The following is an 18450-nucleotide window of genomic DNA, read 5'->3' as shown; positions in this document are numbered from 1 at the left end:
GCTGGCAGGCGTCCTTGCGGACGATCTCAAACGAGTCGGATCTATCGAATTTCAACGATCGATCTTCCAGCAAATTCAGCTTCCGAAGCAAGGCATATGTATCTCCTGAAGTGACCATGTGTTGACCAAAGGTCATATAGTACGGTGTAGTGCCCAAGCTGGCGTGTTCTGAAGATCGCAATGAGCAAGATATCCTGCTTAGACACTCATCCCAGTTCTTCTGGTCGGGTCGTATAGCGTTCGCTTGGGGTGAATAAACTGCGGTTAGCGTGTGAGACACTTTAAACTGTCTCAACAGCTTCTGGAACGCGGCTGACCGGAATTGAGAACCGTTATCAGACACAATAGTCTCAGGCACTCCAAATGTCATGAACAATTCATTTTCCATATACTTGATCACTACGTCTGCAGTAATCTTCTTCACAGGCTTTAGGAATACATATTTTGAAAAATGATCCAAGACAATGAAGATACCGATATTGCCGCCTCGAGACCGAGGGTAAGGTCCAAGGAAATCAACGTACAAACGTTGGAAGAACCGCTGGGTTTCTGGTGCCTTCCCCATCGGTGGTCTTAAAACCCAATTCGGCGCTTTAGTGGTCTTGCGTACGTCGCATGTGTTTATATACGATTTTACATCGGTTACTAACCCTGGCCAGTAATAGTGCCGTCTTATACGCTCAATGGTCTTATGCATTCCTCCATGAGAAGTTAGAGGGTCATCGTGAGCTTGTTTTAGCAAGTTGGGGACTAACGATTTTGGGACCCACAATTTCCACGCGTATTCATCGTGTACTTGTTCCCTAGATAAATGCTCAGCTCTACGATAAACGAAGCCCTCGTCTGTCCTTAAATCCGGTACTCTTTCTTGATTAGCCTTCACTCGTTCTATTAATTCCAGGTACTCCGCAGATTTGAATTGATCCGATTCAAGATCAACTAATGATCCTTCAGGCAACTCCAAAGCTTCTACTACATCTTCATTAACACGCGACAAGACGCCAGGAACGACATTCTGTGAACCTTTTCTGTGTTCTATCTTGAAACGATACCGTTGCAAAGACAGAGCCCATCGGGCCAGACGTGAACTCAGATCGTTGTTGGACATTAGCCACTTCAATGAGGCGTGGTCGGTTATTATCGTAAACTCATGACCCTCAACGTAAGCTCTAAAGTTCTTCAGACACACAATCGCGGCTAAACATTCTTGTTCCGTCACGGTATAATTCCATTGTGCTTTGTTCAGTTTTTTAGAAACGAAAGCGATGGGACATTCGTCACCTTCTGCTGATAGCTGTACTAGTAAGCCTCCTACCCCAGTTTTACTTGCGTCACAGTGTATGTAAAACGGTTTCCCAAATCTGGGCTTCGTAACACGGGTGTTTTCCCTAGACAGCGTTTTAATTCATCGAAGGCTACTAATGCTTCCGCCGTAAGACAGAACTTCCTCTTCGTCGTCATTATGTCGGTCAAAGGTGATGACAGAGATGCGAAATTCGGTACGAACTTGCGATACCATCTACATAGTCCCATGAAACTCCTTAATCCCTTTAAGTTCTTGGGCAATGGAAACTCTGAAATGGCTCGGATCTTCTCTGGATCTGTTCTAATCCCACCATCACCTATGATGTGGCCTAAGTAACTCACTCACCGCATGCAAAAATGACTTTTGCTGATGTTGATCGTTAGTCCGGCCTGTCTTAACCGCTTAGCTATCTCACTTAGCACCTTTAAATGGCTCTCGAAATCTGCTGACACTACTAATAGATCATCTAGGTAGATGAATACTTCGTTCCTGAGATTCGCGGGTACTACTTAATCCATCAAACGAGACATTGTGCTAGTGGCATTGCAGACGGCTTAAAATCCCACTTATTTGTGGCAAAGGATAGGCGTCCTTTTCCGTGAAGCTGTTCACCTTTCGACAGTCCAAACATATCCGAACCTTTCCTGGCTTTGTGACCATCACAATCGGTGATGACCAAGGGCTGTCGGACTCTTCTATCACGCCTAACTGAATCATTCGATCTATCTCTGCATACATTGCTTTCTCTATAGCTGGTGAAACCGGGAAATGTCTCTGCTTAACAGTTTTGGCGTTGCCGACGTCTATCGTATGCGTGATTAGACTTGTCTTTCCTAGACCTTCTTGTGCAAACGAAGGGTAAAGCTTCATGACGTCAGCCAATTCCACATTTTGTGTGTCTGTCAAGGAGTGCTGCTCGAGATTTTCCTTACCGAGAGACATCTCTATTTCGGATACTCGCAAACTCTTTGGCAACAGATCATATAGATTCCAGAAATCAATGCCTAATTATAGGTCATGCTTGAGGGACGGAATAAGGTAAATCTCCAAGATTTTTTTAACGTCCCCATACTCTACGCATATCTTCATCCTTCCCACTATCCTCTGAGCTTTGCCATCTGCCGTATTGGCGTTGCCGTCCATTCGCTTGAAGGGAGGGCCGGTTTTCATCAGATCAACGGCTAACCTGCCTCCAACACAACTAATTGTGGCTCCCGAATCAAGCAACCCATAAACAGTGCGATCAAGTAACTGTATTGGAATGAATGGTCTCGGGTTATTTGCAATTCCCGAAAGCGCACAATAATGCTCCAATCCTAAACGACATCTTTTTACCTTCCGCCAATAACTACTAATACGGTTCTTACTACGAGATAGCAGCTCTTTCTTTTGTCTTTGACAGTTAATTTCTTTAGTTTTTAAGTCCTTGCTTGTTTCGCAATGCGACAGCGTACTGTGCTTGCATTTAGGTAAGTCCGGTATTTCGAAAGGGGCACGTGTCAGTGCATCCGACGTTAATCGGTATTGGTTCCCTGGTGACGAACACACACGAAGTCTTCGGTTAATCCCGACTTCGGTGTGCTGAACTGCGAGTTTTTTGTACACTTGTCGCAACTAGGCTTATATGTATTCGAAGCTCCGCAGCCATAGCAGAACACTCTCCTTTCTGACACGCAGTCCTGATATCTGTGTCCTGTCTTCCGACAGTTCCAGCATACCAATGCAATCGCATCTATCTCTGCTTCTTTAACTGAGTCGGAATCTTCCGGCTCCTCGATCTCTTTTCTCAATTCGGCCACATCTCTTTTGAATGGGTTAGACTTGCTGTATCCCTGCGCCTGTTTAACATCTTCTAAAAAGACTTCACGTCTACGACACACCTCTCTCAGTTCCTGTACCGTGCTGATCTCTACGTTAAGAAGTTCGTGACGAATTTCGGGTCTCAAATTATTTCTGAGAATACGAACGAGCTTACGTGTAGTCCAAGGCTGCTCTAGCTGGTCAGTTAAACTCGAGACGGCATCGTACAAGGTGTCGAAACTCTCGTTGGCCTTTTGTTTTCTATTTCGGATAAGCTCTTCAATGTCAACATCGTCCTTTTCCTGCCTGAACTGCAAACGTAAAGCCGTGCATAAACGATCCCAACGAACTTCCACTACCGACTTGTGATGTCGCCAATAGAACTCGTTAGCTTTTCCTTCGAAAAAAACACTTGCATTCCTGCACAAAACCGAAAAATTTCCGTCTAGCGTTTGGTGGGTTAATGCCTCAACTCGATATATGAAGTTGTCCACCGACACTCCCACTCCAGAAAATTTCAACTTCCATCCGTTCAAGATGTGACTACTTTATCCGGTCTCTGATGTACATCAAACGAGAACCCTCTCATTGAAGCCGGCTGAATGGCATTCTGTGGTTCGTAATTCGTCGCCCTGGTGGACTCGACTTCTTCGATTGACGCTTGACGTCGCTCGGTTTGTGAAACCGGAGACCTATTTTCCACAGTCGCAGCAGTCGCAATGTTAGACAGGGACATAGCTTGATGCATCGCTTCGAGTACTGCGCTCTGTATCTCCTCCGACATTTCTTTTGTCAGGGAGTTCATCAACTTCCTTTCCAACGACCGAAGATCTTGAGTCTTGACCGTCTCTTCCTCTCCTACTGGCCTAGGACTTTCTTTGGAACCTCCCTTCGTCTGAGAACGAGTTCCTAGCGCAACTAACTTTTGCGTGGTTCCACTAACCGGTCTACACACAGCTTTGCAAGTTGGACAAGTTTCTTTTGTTTTCCAATGCGTCTGCATGCACCGGATATGAAAGTCATGTTTACATTCCGATCTAAATCCTTCACTGGAGATTCTTATTGCCTCTCGGCACAGACCACACAGTGTACTAGTACTCCCACTAGCTTCCTCGGTGTCTCTTTCCGGAGATCTATCCAGCCCCATCTCGACTTTTAATGTCACTCAGACTTCTCTACTTATCCAATTAATTAACAACTTTTAAAATGGCTCTAAATAGAAATACTAATCTCCGTACTACTGACGATATCCTTATTACAGAATACTCTAATACCAAACTAATTTAATTTAACTGAACTCATGCTTTTCGGTTCACGAATCGTAGGTTTTTTATACCCGTACTCAAAAAAGAGTTAAGGGGTATATTAGATTTGTGGTAAAAGTGGATGTGTGCAACGCAGAGAAGGAAACGTTTCCGACCCCATAAAGTATATATATTCTTGATCAGCATCAATAGCCGAGTCTATATAGCCATGTCCGTCTGTCCGTCCGTCTGTCCGTCTGTCCGTCTTGATGAGCGCCTGGATCTCAGAGACTATAAGAGCTAGAGAAACCAAATTTGGTTTCCAGACTCATGTGATATCACACTGCTACAAGTGTATTTCAAAATTTCGCCCCGCCCTCTTCCGCCCGCACAAAGGACGAAAATCTGTGGCAGGCACAGTTTTAAAGATACGATAAAACTAAAAATGCAGTATCGTAGAGAATGCCCATATCTACCAGACTGCTGAATCTGAATTAGATCGGATCATAATTATAGCCAGAATGACGAAATTAATTTTCAGTTGCTTCCCTGCCCACCCACCCACAAACGACTACGAAACTCATTTTCCTTCTCGCTCGCACACTCTGCCGCGTTCAGTGCGCAACCAACCCCTAGCGGAGGAGATGTAGAATCTAATTGGAACATGTAAAATCTACATGTTAGATGTATAATATACATTGTATATGTAGATGTAGATATCATATGTAGCAAAAAAATGTAAAATGTAAAATTTTTTTTATACCCGTACTCAAAAAAGAGTTAAGGGGTATATTAGATTTGTGGTAAAAGTGGATGTGTGTAACGCAGAGAAGGAAAATTTTCCGACCCCATAAAGTATATATATTCTTGATCAGCATCAATAGCCGAGTCGATAGAGCCATGTCTGTCTGTCCGTCTGTCTGTCTGTCTGTCTGTCTGTCTGTCTGTCTGTCTGTCTGTCTGTCTGTCTCGATGAGCGCCTAGATCTCAGAGACTATAAGAGCTAGGGCAACCAAATTTGGTTTCCACACTCATGTGATATCACACTGCTACAAGTGTATTTCAGAATTTCGCCCCGCCCCCTTCCGCCCCCACAAAGGACGAAAATCTGTGGCAGGCACAATTTTAAAGATACGATAAAACTAAAAACGCAGTATCGTAGAGAATGCCCATATCTACCAGATTGCCGAATCTAAATCAGATCGGATCATAATTATAGCCAGAATGAAGAAATTAATTTTCTGTTGGTTCCCTCTCCTTCTCCAGCGCTGCTGACGCTTCTGATTCTCTTTCTCGCTCGCACACTCTGCCGCGTTCTGTGCGCGAGCAACCCCTAGCGGAGGAGATGTAGAATCTTAATGGTACATGTACAATCTTCATGTTAGATGTATAATATACATAATATATGTAGATGTAGATAACAGATGTAGCAAAAAAATGTAAAATGTAAACATTTTTTTTTTAATTCTAAAATTCTAAAAAATCATATGCTCAAAAATGTATATACTGACTGAGTACGGGTATACGTAGAGTCGCGTCCCCAGAAGCTACTCGCACGTTCCTTCTCGTTTTTTCTAAAATTCTTAAAAATCATAAGCTCAAAAATGTATATACTGACTGAGTACGGGTATAAGTAGAGTCGCGTCCCCAGAAGCGACTCACACGTTCCTTCTCGTTTTTTCTCTACCGAACATTCTCGCGAATAAAATTTATAGGAAAGTCAAGGCATCGTCCTCTTGAGGTCAGCTCTGTTCCAGGCTTCTTCTCTAAATCGCACAATTGCACCGGACTATGGGTATCTACGTTTCTCACTCCTCGTCGTGTTCAGAAAAACGATTCTAATACCTCATACTCGGAAAAGCTGACGTTCCCTCTATTCAATCGTGGTTAGGACATCCTCGGAAGTCATGTCACTAAGTTCCAATGCGACAGGATAGAATAAAGTCAACTCCCTTTGATATCGTAGATCGATCAACGGCGAGGTACGTCAAACACGGTCAGGCGGTCAACCTGAGTTGCTCTCGGCCTGTATTTCCACTGCTTGATTTCACACTCGTCGCCTCACGTGAATAAAATGGTTTTGCGGACCTGTCACCTGTGGCCAGAAGGGAATACTTAGCTTCTTAGCACCACTCTTCACTGGAAAGAAAAGTCAAAAGACTTTAGAAAGAAAAGTCAAAAGACTTTAGAAAGAAAAGGGAAAGAACTGATTTTCTCTTCTACGAGTCTTACTGAGTGATGGATTAACTCGACACGGCCCCACGTTGGGCGCCACTTTTAATTATCTAATCATAATCATATCTGTAACGTGTAACGACGATAGCCAGGTAGCACGGTCATCGAATGGCATGGGCGGCGTTTTCATCGGCTCTAGCTCGTCGGTTTCGGGGGTGGTGGTCTTGCGCGAACCATTCGGATCTATCGCTCACGATAGTATGATCAGAAAATTCCAAGAATTAGCGTGCGTACGACAAAACAATGCTACGAAATTTTGACTTTAAAAACTCAGGAAAAGTCGAAAAAAAATGATATTCTGTGTTCTCTATTTTTTTGTGTATAGGTGCAAAATGGTATTTTTTGTTCATTTTTTGTTCATTTTTTCCATTTTTTAGGTTTGCTTAACGAACTTTAGCTCCAAAGTCTCTCCATAGATTTTAATGAGCGATACCTTAATCGACGCCAAATTAACGCACCTATACAAAAAAAATAGACGACACAACATATAATTTTTTTCCGACTTTTCCTGAGTTTTTAAAGTCAAAATTTCGTAAAAAATACCGCACAAAAATCATCATTTTTGCATTTCAATGCTTTATATTTCTCAGACGGTAAGCTGAAATCACAAAGTATTTGGGCTTAACTTCTAGCTGTTTTAATTACCTTTTCAAAATAGCAAAGTTCTTTACAACCAGACGTAAGATACTAAAGTTATGTGAAAAAAACTATCGCTACCTCTGAAAAAAGCTTTAAAAAAATACCAATTTTCAAAAATTTTTCAAAAAAAAGTTCTGCCATAGAAAATAAAAAATAACATCAAACCATTTCTAAGCCCCAAATCTTTAATAAAAAGTTGGTTTTGTTCCTTGAGGAAAAATCGTGTTGACCAGTGTAATATATGATAAAGAGGTATAAACTACAAAGGGAATATTTACTTTCTACGAATTTTCTATTAATCATTAGTTCGGTTTTCAAATTTCAGACTTTTCGCGTTCTGTTTCACTTAACTGAAGTTTAAAATTAGGATCATTTGGAATTCAGGAATTATTCTTGCTTTAAGCTAATATCGTTTGATTTTATTCGTGACTTGTCGATCAGTCAAACTGTTCAAGGCTTCGAGGCCGAACCAGATTCAAAAGCACGGTCTATTCTCAATAATTACGAGAGATTAAGGTTTATAAACGAATTCGCGCTGGACTTATAGAGAGAACACTGTAGGATTGGTCACGTTAACGCCTAATTGGCGATTCAAATCTACTGGGTTACACATGGGACTCTTACATTTGTTCACTCACTCGATACTGGAACATCCCTCGGCGAAAGATCGATCTTCCGACGTGGTTGCTGAAACAAAGTGTGGTTCTCCACGGTTAAACGGTCTGGGGTCGTGTACCCAACAATCCTAATGGATTCTCCTCTACGGTCCACAGCATACAAAGAAATCGCGCATGTCTTTTGTCTCTTACACGAGAAGCGTACTAATTCAGTGGAAAAATAGACTTATACAACAATATATCCAATGCTATGGCGGTACGCCCATCTCCAGGTCAACCCACGCATGCACGTAGGCGAGCCGGTTTGGCGCACGCTTCCTTGGAAGATCTCTTTCGGATCGTCGAGGTTAGGGACGATGTCCGGATTGGCGACGCACGCTGCCAGGCTCAAATTGCCTACGGAATCTCGCCGAGCGGAAAGAAGCTACCCGCGCTAGGGGTGGCATCAGAGTTACCAGAGAGAAGTGGCTCTTGCCCAATCCCAGGCGGAGAGACGAAACAGAAATCTGAAGCATCCACTCGGGCTCGACGCAGACGAAACGAATTAAATCCGCATTCTTGTTCGACGCACATATAGGAGCTCCTCCTTAGGTATTCATGTCAGGGCGCGTTTGCAGAGCGCTTCCCTTATGGGAGCTGGTTCCTCGCCGCTGCGTATATCGGCTTACTGTGGCTCGGAACCAGGGTCTGGAGAGCGAGAGAGTCGCGTTGGCCGCTCCTCCAGAAATTTAGCGTAGAGATCGTCCGATCTCGCCCTGATGCGGCTTTCTTGAGCTGGGCACCAGTTCAAAGTTTTCGGCACCGTACTTTTCCGACAGTGACACACCAGCGAAAATGGATGAGCTGCGGACAATCATGTTTTATTCCGATTCCTCGGGATTCCAACCGCTTTGCTCACGAGTTCTATCGATTCCGACAAATTTTAAATTTGGTTCTGCTGCTTCAGGCGCCACTACACCAAGAAATCGCGTCAAAGAAAGGGGGACGGGGCCAATTACAGAATAATTTGGATTCTAACTGGGAAAGGGGGGGTGCCCCACCAACAAAAAAAGAAATCGCAACACTTTTTGGTTCTTTTCATTTTAATGGGTCTCTTTATTCTTATGTATTATTATTCTACCCGGTTATGTTATGTTTAATTGTTCTACGGGCCCGAAGGTGGGTTGGACTTGCGTGCTCGTTATGTTGCCAGACTTCTACGGCGGGTTTTTGGTGTATTTTTAAAAAAAAAAAAAAAGAAAAATTTGGTTTTTAATTTTTCGTAGAATTCCGTATTAATTGATTTGGCGGCGGGAAATTTAAGCTCATTACGTTAGGAGATACACTCGCGAGTTTCACAACACAGTCAGCTGGGAAGAAAGCTCGTAAACTCGATCGTTTTGAGTGGAGCGAGAATAGGTTCTTGTCGAGCTCAGCGAATTTTCTCTTCCTATTTGATCGTACCAGCGTAACTGACCAGACCTAATTTTTCGTATCGAAATTAAATTACGCGCTTAACCCAGGCTAATAGTATAAGTCCTAAATATTCAAAGAGCAATCTCGAAATATTTAAGGCATCCGTGGGAATTTTAAATAAATCTTCGAAAAGAATTGTTTTGAAAGTGGTCTATAGTTCGGCCAGGTAAATATTTCGTGGAAGATTGTAGGGAGTCACATGGAATTTATAAGACTGTATTCCAGAACAGATTTTGGTTCAAAGCAGGCGCTTTTAAAACATTGCTGTGCCCAACAAAAACATAGCGAAGGAAAATAAAGAAAAAGGTGAGAAATAAGGGGTTTTTATAGTCCAAGACAATTTTCTGACCTAACCTCTCCTCATAGACCAGATCAGGGTCAAGTCAGGGGCAGAAGAACCCGTGGAAAGGGCCGAGCTCCCCGACGCAACTTTCTTTGGCAGACCAGCAGCCGCAGCAACGTTACATATGCGCAGTCTGAGTTTGTTCGATTGACATTAGCGGGAGAGCAGGGTTAACGACCGGAGCAGAACGTTTGGAAAACGGAATACCGGAGACAAGCAGAAGAAGGCGAAGCAGCAGCAATTAGTGAATTAGTGAAAATTTAGGGTTGAGTAAAAGAAATTCGCAATTACATCAAAAAGAAGACATGTAAACGAATAGGCACGTTCAAGATCACCAACACATGTACAACCGGACAAAAGAATAAAGTGTAAAGTAACTAAGACATGCAAAGTGAGTGAAAAGGCAGAGTGAAAATAACCCAGTGAAGCGAGACTTGTAATGCTCTATCACCCCAAACTAATTACCTAAAATCAAAAAAAAAAAAATCAAACCGATCTTCTAGAAGGCCTTCTACGATAAATCTGGGTGAGTCCAACAGACCGAATAAAAACAACCAATAAAAACCAAAAGAAATTAACCATGTAAAAGAAAGCGTGGAAACCGACATACCCGTCTCTGTGAGATAGAGTGTGCGATCGAAAGAAGAGGTGAAGAAAGAGAGTTAACAGAGATAACGATGCAATCCGCAAAGCACCTGCACCGATTTTTTGCGTGTTTGTTTTGATTTTGCGTTTGCTGACTTTCCTCGTTTTATTGGTTTCACTTTGATACAAGAAAACCTTAACCCCTTATGATATATTTGCATTGAATTGATTTTTCTATATTCTTATTAGTTTTTATATATTATGTTATTATTTAATTAAAACTTCTTTTCAGCGGTTGTATATGTGAAAGTGAATATGAGCAAAAGCAACGAGATTAAAAATTAGTAAGAATAGAATTTATCAAAGGAATTGTTTGAGCAATAATAATGAAAATAGGGTATAAAAGTCTAGTTATGAAAGCAAAAGAATATTATTATGAAGTATTTAAGTGGTGTTGGCTTATTAAATGAGTTATGAAGATTAAAGGTAATGGTTTCAAGTATTAAGTTTTGTGTAAAAATTATGGAGTAAATAAAATAATTAATATTTCCTTGAAGTAATGTGAAGAAGAAGAGAGAGAAGAGATATCGTTTTTGGGAGTTTTTTCAAATATTTATTGCGCGCAGAAAAGCTCAATGGTCGGGAGGGTTGAGACGCGTTACTGCATACCATCAAGCAGACTCACGGTCCACACATCTCAGTGGAATGGGTGTATTAGTGAGAAATTGAAGAGAGTAGAGTCTGGTTCAAAGTTAATCATTTTTCATTCGTTGTGAGTCGCGTTGCACTTTGCATTGCGTTGATCGATGAAAGTAAACATTAAGGCAAGGGACATTATTAAATGTGTACTCTGAGGTTGGAGATGGAATGGGTCAAGAACCCCCCCACAGGCTGTTTTGCTAGTTGTGTCCCATCGACCTTCTTCACTGCCAACAGGATACTCAGGGAACGTCCAACGTTAAGACCGGCCTCACGCTACGGTCTGCACTGTGCTATATGCATAGAGGGGTTTGGTACATTACATATTTTGGCGCCCAACGTGGGGCAGCTAAGCTCAAGAGCCTAGATAGACTAGGGATTGAATTAGTGCTTCATTTTCAGTTCCAGCTTTATGGTGAAAAACAAAATTTTTCCTTTTCGTGTCCAGGGATCAAGTAGCATTGACTGGCGAAACAGATTGTTGGCGGGACCGAGAATCTACCGCGAGTTAACTGCTTTTGATGTTCCTGTATACAACTGTTATGGATCAAAGATGGTACCGAATGTTAGTCCGAGCATCGAAAGGGTGAACTGGCTTTCACGGGATTAAATACCAACCAACTATTTGAGAATACCTTGTGGCGAGCTTACACAACAGGTTGACTCAGAATTCTACAATTGGATTGATTCCAGTTAGAACTAGGTCAACAGGTGTTAGCTTGAAGCAGCGAGGTTAGTCTCTTGGAAAGTTGGATGATCTTAGGAATTTTGTCGGGTCATTAACATGGCATGTGGTTGGGGTAGCATTGAGTCGAATACAATTTCATTGGTAACAGCATCCGAGATTGTACGATCAATAGCTGGCGTAATTAACATAGGGTTATTGAATTGATGCACCTGGAAAACAAATTTTTTAATTTGTTTGGTTTATTGAACTAGACGATTACCTAACTCATATGTTTGAACTCTTTTTCGGATCGTTACGGATAGGAAATATTTTATAAAATTAGAAAAAAATTATTCAAACGTTTAAAAAGAAAAAAAAAATTTTTTTTATATTACATTTTGTTACAAATTCATCCCAAAGAAACGATGAATAGAACAATTGTTGAACATAGTCCCAGAGCGGGTCGGGAACAACCTATGGACGACACAAGGATATTCGAAGTGGAACATCGTTGCAATATTTGCAAGAAAGCCATCGTAGCAGAGGAACAGTGCGGTGTAACTCCCTGCGATCACCTCTTTCATCGGAATTGCATTGTACCGCATATTGAGGAGCATAAGGAATGTCAAGTTTGTAGGAAATTGATTAGTGTTAGAGACATTAAAGCCGTCCAAGTGGGTTCGGGTGAACAAGGGCAACGGGTACGACAAGTAATCCACCGCCGCCAACAGGAGCCATTCCGAAAGGATATAATACGAGGAGCACTGGAAATAGGAACTTGGAAAAAGGAGTAGGAAAGGAACTAAGGAAAAAACACTTAGCTAATAGGGAACGACGACCGGCTAAACAGGCAAAAGCACAGGCCATAGCTAGTCAAGAAAATCCTCTAGGTAATACCCAAGGTTTAGATTTACCGAACAGGCAAGAAAGGGATAGTGTAAACCACTCGGTGACTAGTTCAGTTAGCTTCGGAAGTACTAATTGGTCGGCACTATTAGAGAGTCTGGAAGCAATAATCGAGGCGAAACTAGCAGGAAGGTCCGTAGAAAATTCACCGTCGGCAGCTCATAATACGACGGAAGCTAGAGATTCGGTCCACAGTAACCCTAGGGAAGTTAATAGGGATAGCAGAGGAAACAATCGATCAATCTGTACTTTGAGTCCAGAAAAGATCACTCATCTAATTCAAAATTGGAGTTTACGGTTTGATGGTGCATCAAAAGGTCTACCGGTTGAAGAGTTTTTATACAGACTTCGAGCTTTTACGCATGACTGTCTTAGTAGTGATTTTAAAGCCATCTGTAGAAACCTACACATTCTGCTTGCAGGAAAAGCGAGAGATTGGTATTGGCAATATCGCAAAGAAGTCGTCGTGATCGAATGGCAGGAGTTCTGTACGGCACTTAAACGACAATACGTGGATTTACGTACAGACGATGAGACCGAAGAAGAGATGAGGGCTAGAAAGCAGGAAGTTGGAGAAAGCTTTGATGATTACTACGATGATGTCATGAGTATTGCAACACGGTTGACAGTACCGCTGGAAGAATCGCGCCTCATCAAAATTCTCATTAGAAATCTTCGTATGGAAATTCGACATCAGATTTTGTTTGAAGAAATTTCATCCGTGGGTCAATTAAGAAAGATGTGTCGCATGAGAGAAAATTTGATAGCAGAACAAGCGGGATTGAAGTCTCAGAACAAGATTTTTGATAGATTTGGGAAGCAGAAAAAAGTATCAGAACTGGAAATGGAACAAGAGCATTTTGAAAGCGTACCAGGAGAAATAGATGCGGTGCAGTTGGCAAAGCGTATCTTAAAATGTTGGAACTGTGAACAGGAAGGACATTGTTGGGACATGTGTGCTCAAGTAAGAACAATTTTCTGCTATGGATGTGGTCAGAAGAACGTTTATAAGCCGCAGTGTGCAGTTTGTCTTAGTCGAAAGTCGGAAAACCCGAAGAAGGGTCCATTCGATCAAGATCGTCGTATGGCCCCGAAGTAGATCAGAATAGTACTCGTTTTGTGCAGGTGGTCGTTCCAAAAGAGGCAGAATTAAAACCACAACCAGCAGAACAACAACATTCACCGGATATGACAATTTTAATACCAGATAGGAAAAAGTTCGAAACGAATAAAATTCAAAGTCGTATTCAGGGATGTCATCGTCATGTTAGGCCATATCATGAAAGGCTAAAAGATTACGAAACAACGCGAGAACGAATATTTAAGAATTCAGAAAAGAATAAATTATCTACGCAAAGAGCGCGGAAGTTTTGGAACGAGGTGAAAACTACCAGAAAATTGCTTATATCGTCAATTTTAGATTGCAAAGAAGATGGGCGACTTTACGCTAAAGTTTCCTTTCTAGATTTTCAAGAGCTCGGTTTACTAGATACCGGAGCAAACATTAGCTGTGTCGGATCCGATCTTGCCACAAAAGATTGGTCAAAATACTCAGATTTTAAACGGATTGTGGGACAGGTGAAAACAGCAGACGGAAAAGGACATGAAATCGTAGGAAAACTTAGAGTTACCATTACGTACAATAACCTTAAAAGAGATTTGAACTTCTTCGTCATTCCATCATTGAACAAAAGGGTTATATTGGGAATAGACTTTTGGAAAGAATTTAATTTGGTTCCAAGTGTAGTCGCTAGTCTCGAAACAGACACACTCATTACAAAAGAGGCGAGTCAAGAACATAAATATCCATTGACAATGCAGCAACAACATCAGCTAGAGTCAGTAGTAAAATTGTTTCCAAATTTTGAAATTCAAGGCCTAGGGCGAACATCTTTACTAGAACACGATATTGATATCGGTAAGGGTAAACCAGTCAAACAGCGATTTTATCCAGTATCACCAGCTGTAGAAAAACTTGTATATCAAGAAGTTGATCGCATGTTAGCTATGGACGTCATTGAAGTCTCTTCGAGTCCGTGGAGTTCTCCAATGCGCATGGTCATAAAACCAGGCAAAGTAAGGCTTTGTTTGGATGCGAGAAAAATCAATGCAGTTACTGAAAAGGACGCATATCCTTTACCCAATATTGAGGGAATATTTTCGAGAATGCCCAAGGCAAATATCATTACAAAGTTGGACCTGAAAGATGCCTTTTGGCAGATTAAGTTGTCAGAAGCAGCACGTCCGATTACGGCTTTTACTATTCCCGGACGTCCTCTTTATCAATTTAAAGTTATGCCTTTTGGGTTATGCAACGCACCACAGACAATGTGCAGATTAATGGATGAGCTAATTCCACCAGATTTAAAACATTGCGTTTTTGGTTACCTGGACGATTTGGTTGTAGTATCAGATACATTTGATTCTCATTTGGAGGTGCTCAAGCGGATTTCAGAACAATTTCGTCGAGCTAATTTGACGTTAAACATTGCGAAAAGTAAATTCTGTGTTACTCAAACTAGATATTTGGGATACGTGATTGGAGGTGGAGGTATTGCCACAGATTTGGGGAAAATCGAAGCTATTATGTCATGGCCAGTGCCAAAAACATTACGACAAGTTAGGGGATTTCTCGGACTTGCTGGATGGTATCGAAGATTTATTCCAAATTTTTCGGATTTGACTTTCCCAATCACACAATTAATTTCAAACAAACGGAAATTTCAATGGACAGAGGAAGCTCAACAGGCTTTTGAAAAAGTGAAGACCGTACTAACATCAGCACCGGTCTTACAGAATCCAGACTTTTCACAGAAGTTTTATTTACATTGTGATGCGAGTGACTTTGGGGTAGGGGGCAGTTTTGACTCAACGAGGAAATAATGATGAGGAAAGACCTATCGCGTATATGAGTAAGAAACTGAATACCGCACAACGGAACTACAGTGTAACAGAACGAGAATGTCTTGCGGCGTTGCTAGCGATTGAAAAGTTTAGATGTTATCTAGAGCTTCAGAACTTTGAAGTGATTACGGATCATGCTAGTCTTATTTGGCTAATGAGACAAGCGAATCTTAAAGGTAGACTTGCTAGATGGGCGATGCAATTGCAAGGGTATCGATTTTCTATTAGCCATCGTAAAGGAAAGGATCACGTCGTACCAGATGCCTTGTCGAGGTTATATGAAAACGAAGTATCGATAGTTGAAGGAATAGGACCGTTAATTGATTTAAAAGCAAAGAATTTCAAGGATGCAGAGTATCTATCTACACAAGCTAGGGTGACGGGAGATCAGTGTAAATACCCAGACATGAAAGTTGAAGAAGGATTGCTTTATTTACGTACCGAAAAGGATGAAGGAACGGAAGATTTGCAAGATCAGGTTTGGAAACTTTGGATACCACAGAGTTTAACCAAGGAGGTGATCTCAAGAGCTCATGACTGTGTTGTAGCAGCTCATGGAGGGATGGGGAAAACTTTGGATTTGATTAGGAGACAGTTTTATTGGCCAGGAATGGTTCAACAAATTCGCGATTATGTTCGAAATTGCGAAGTGTGCAAAACAACCAAAGCACCGAACATAATTCTGCGACCACCAATGGGAAAGCAGGCAGAATCTACTAGACCATTTCAGAGACTCTATATAGATTTGTTAGGACCATACCCCAGAAGCAAAAGTGGATTTATAGGCTTACTTATAGTGTTGGATCACTTTTCCAAGTTCCATTGGTTATGTCCACTACGAAAATTTACTACTTCTAGTATTATTTCGTATTTGCAAAATGAGATTTTCTTTGCGTATGGCGTTCCAGAAATTGTGATAAGTGATAATGGAGTACAATTCAGAGCAAAAGAGTTTGAAAGTTTTTTAAAATCATTACAGATCAGACACATGCTGACCGCTATTTATTCTCCCCAAGCAAACGCATCTGAACGCGTGAACAGGTCTATCATTTCGGCGATTCGAGCATATTTGAAAGAAGATCAGAGAGATTGGGACAAGAATGTGGCTGCAATTAGTTGTGCGTTAAGGAACTCTCTACATCAGAGCATTAAAGTTTCACCTTACCGAGCGATCTACGGCATGGAAATGATAACACATGGATCCGAATATGAACTATTACGAAAATTAAATCTTCTAGAAGAGTCCGTACATCCTCTTAAGAGAGAAGATAAATTGGCTTTATTAAGAACCGGGATTAAGAGAAATATTACAAACGCTTATGAAAAACAGGCAAAGCAGTATAACCTACGTGCTAAGGAAGTTCGTTATCATGTAGGACAAGAAGTTTTTAGAAGAAACTTTGTACAAAGTAATTTTGAGAAAAATATCGCAAGCAAATTGTGTCCATCATTTGTTAAAGCTCGAGTGCGAGAAAAGGTTGGAAATTCTACTTATGTCTTAGAAGACTTAAAAGGCAATTTAATAGGAAAGGTGCATGCGAAAGACATAAGGCAATAACAGATTTCAGGTTAATCTGCCCTATGTAAAACATGGCTGATTACCCTGTGGTGTGCTGTGCATGGTTCTCAAAAAAAAAAAAAAAAGAGAAAAATTTGGTTTTTAATTTTTCGTAGAATTCGTATAAATTGTTATCGATTTGGCGGGAAATTTAAGCTCATTACGTTAGGAGATACACTCGCGAGTTTCACAACACAGTCAGCTGGGAAGAAAGCTCGTAAACTCGATCGTTTTGAGTGGAGCGAGAATAGGTTCTTGTCGAGCTCAGCGAATTTTCTCTTCCTATTTGATCGTACCAGCGTAACTGACCAGACCTAATTTTTCGTATCGAAATTAAATTACGCGCTTAACCCAGGCTAATAGTATAAGTCCTAAATATTCAAAGAGCAATCTCGAAATATTTAAGGCATCCGTGGGAATTTTAAATAAATCTTCGAAAAGAATTGTTTTGAAAGTGGTCTATAGTTCGGCCAGGTAAATATTTCGTGGAAGATTGTAGGGAGTCACATGGAATTTATAAGACTGTATTCCAGAACAGATTTTGGTTCAAAGCAGGCGCTTTTAAAACATTGCTGTGCCCAACAAAAACATAGCGAAGGAAAATAAAGAAAAAGGTGAGAAATAAGGGGTTTTTATAGTCCAAGACAATTTTCTGACCTAACCTCTCCTCATAGACCAGATCAGGGTCAAGTCAGGGGCAGAAGAACCCGTGGAAAGGGCCGAGCTCCCCGACGCAACTTTCTTTGGCAGACCAGCAGCCGCAGCAACGTTACATATGCGCAGTCTGAGTTTGTTCGATTGACATTAGCGGGAGAGCAGGGTTAACGACCGGAGCAGAACGTTTGGAAAACGGAATACCGGAGACAAGCAGAAGAAGGCGAAGCAGCAGCAATTAGTGAATTAGTGAAAATTTAGGGTTGAGTAAAAGAAATTCGCAATTACATCAAAAAGAAGACATGTAAACGAATAGGCACGTTCAAGATCACCAACACATGTACAACCGGACAAAAGAATAAAGTGTAAAGTAACTAAGACATGCAAAGTGAGTGAAAAGGCAGAGTGAAAATAACCCAGTGAAGCGAGACTTGTAATGCTCTATCACCCCAAACTAATTACCTAAAATCAATAAAAAAAAAAAAAATCAAACCGATCTTCTAGAAGGCCTTCTACGATAAATCTGGGTGAGTCCAACAGACCGAATAAAAACAACCAAAAAAAAAACCAAAAGAAATTAACCATGTAAAAGAAAGCGTGGAAACCGACATACCCGTCTCTGTGAGATAGAGTGTGCGATCGAAAGAAGAGGTGAAGAAAGAGAGTTAACAGAGATAACGATGCAATCCGCAAAGCACCTGCACCGATTTTTTGCGTGTTTGTTTTGATTTTGCGTTTGCTGACTTTCCTCGTTTTATTGGTTTCACTTTGATACAAGAAAACCTTAACCCCTTATGATATATTTGCATTGAATTGATTTTTCTATATTCTTATTAGT

At 41.2% G+C, this 18450-nt stretch overlaps 2 long non-coding RNA genes across 4 annotated transcripts; both read left to right on the top strand.

Moving 5' to 3' along the window:
* Positions 1 to 9161: 9161 nt before the first annotated feature.
* LOC121404827 lies at positions 9162 to 10462 on the top strand. 2 transcript variants are annotated; one of them, XR_005968234.1, is made up of 3 exons: positions 9162 to 9462; positions 9527 to 9602; positions 9663 to 10462. It is a non-coding gene; the product is annotated as an uncharacterized LOC121404827 (long non-coding RNA). The 2 variants fall into 2 exon arrangements; XR_005968235.1 differs by having other exon boundaries at positions 9522 to 9602.
* A 5906-nt stretch (positions 10463 to 16368) lies between these two features.
* Positions 16369 to 18144, top strand: LOC111077552. 2 transcript variants are annotated; one of them, XR_005968233.1, is made up of 3 exons: positions 16369 to 17432; positions 17492 to 17572; positions 17633 to 18144. It is a non-coding gene; the product is annotated as an uncharacterized LOC111077552 (long non-coding RNA). The 2 variants fall into 2 exon arrangements; XR_005968232.1 differs by having other exon boundaries at positions 16371 to 17432; positions 17497 to 17572.
* Positions 18145 to 18450: the final 306 nt, after the last annotated feature.

Source organism: Drosophila obscura, unplaced genomic scaffold (genome assembly GCF_018151105.1).
Source record: "Drosophila obscura isolate BZ-5 IFL unplaced genomic scaffold, ASM1815110v1 contig_45, whole genome shotgun sequence".
In the NCBI taxonomy this organism is placed as follows: domain Eukaryota; kingdom Metazoa; phylum Arthropoda; class Insecta; order Diptera; family Drosophilidae; genus Drosophila; species Drosophila obscura.
The sequence above is the reverse complement of the archived record's forward strand: the minus strand, read 5'-3'. Positions and strand labels throughout refer to the sequence as shown.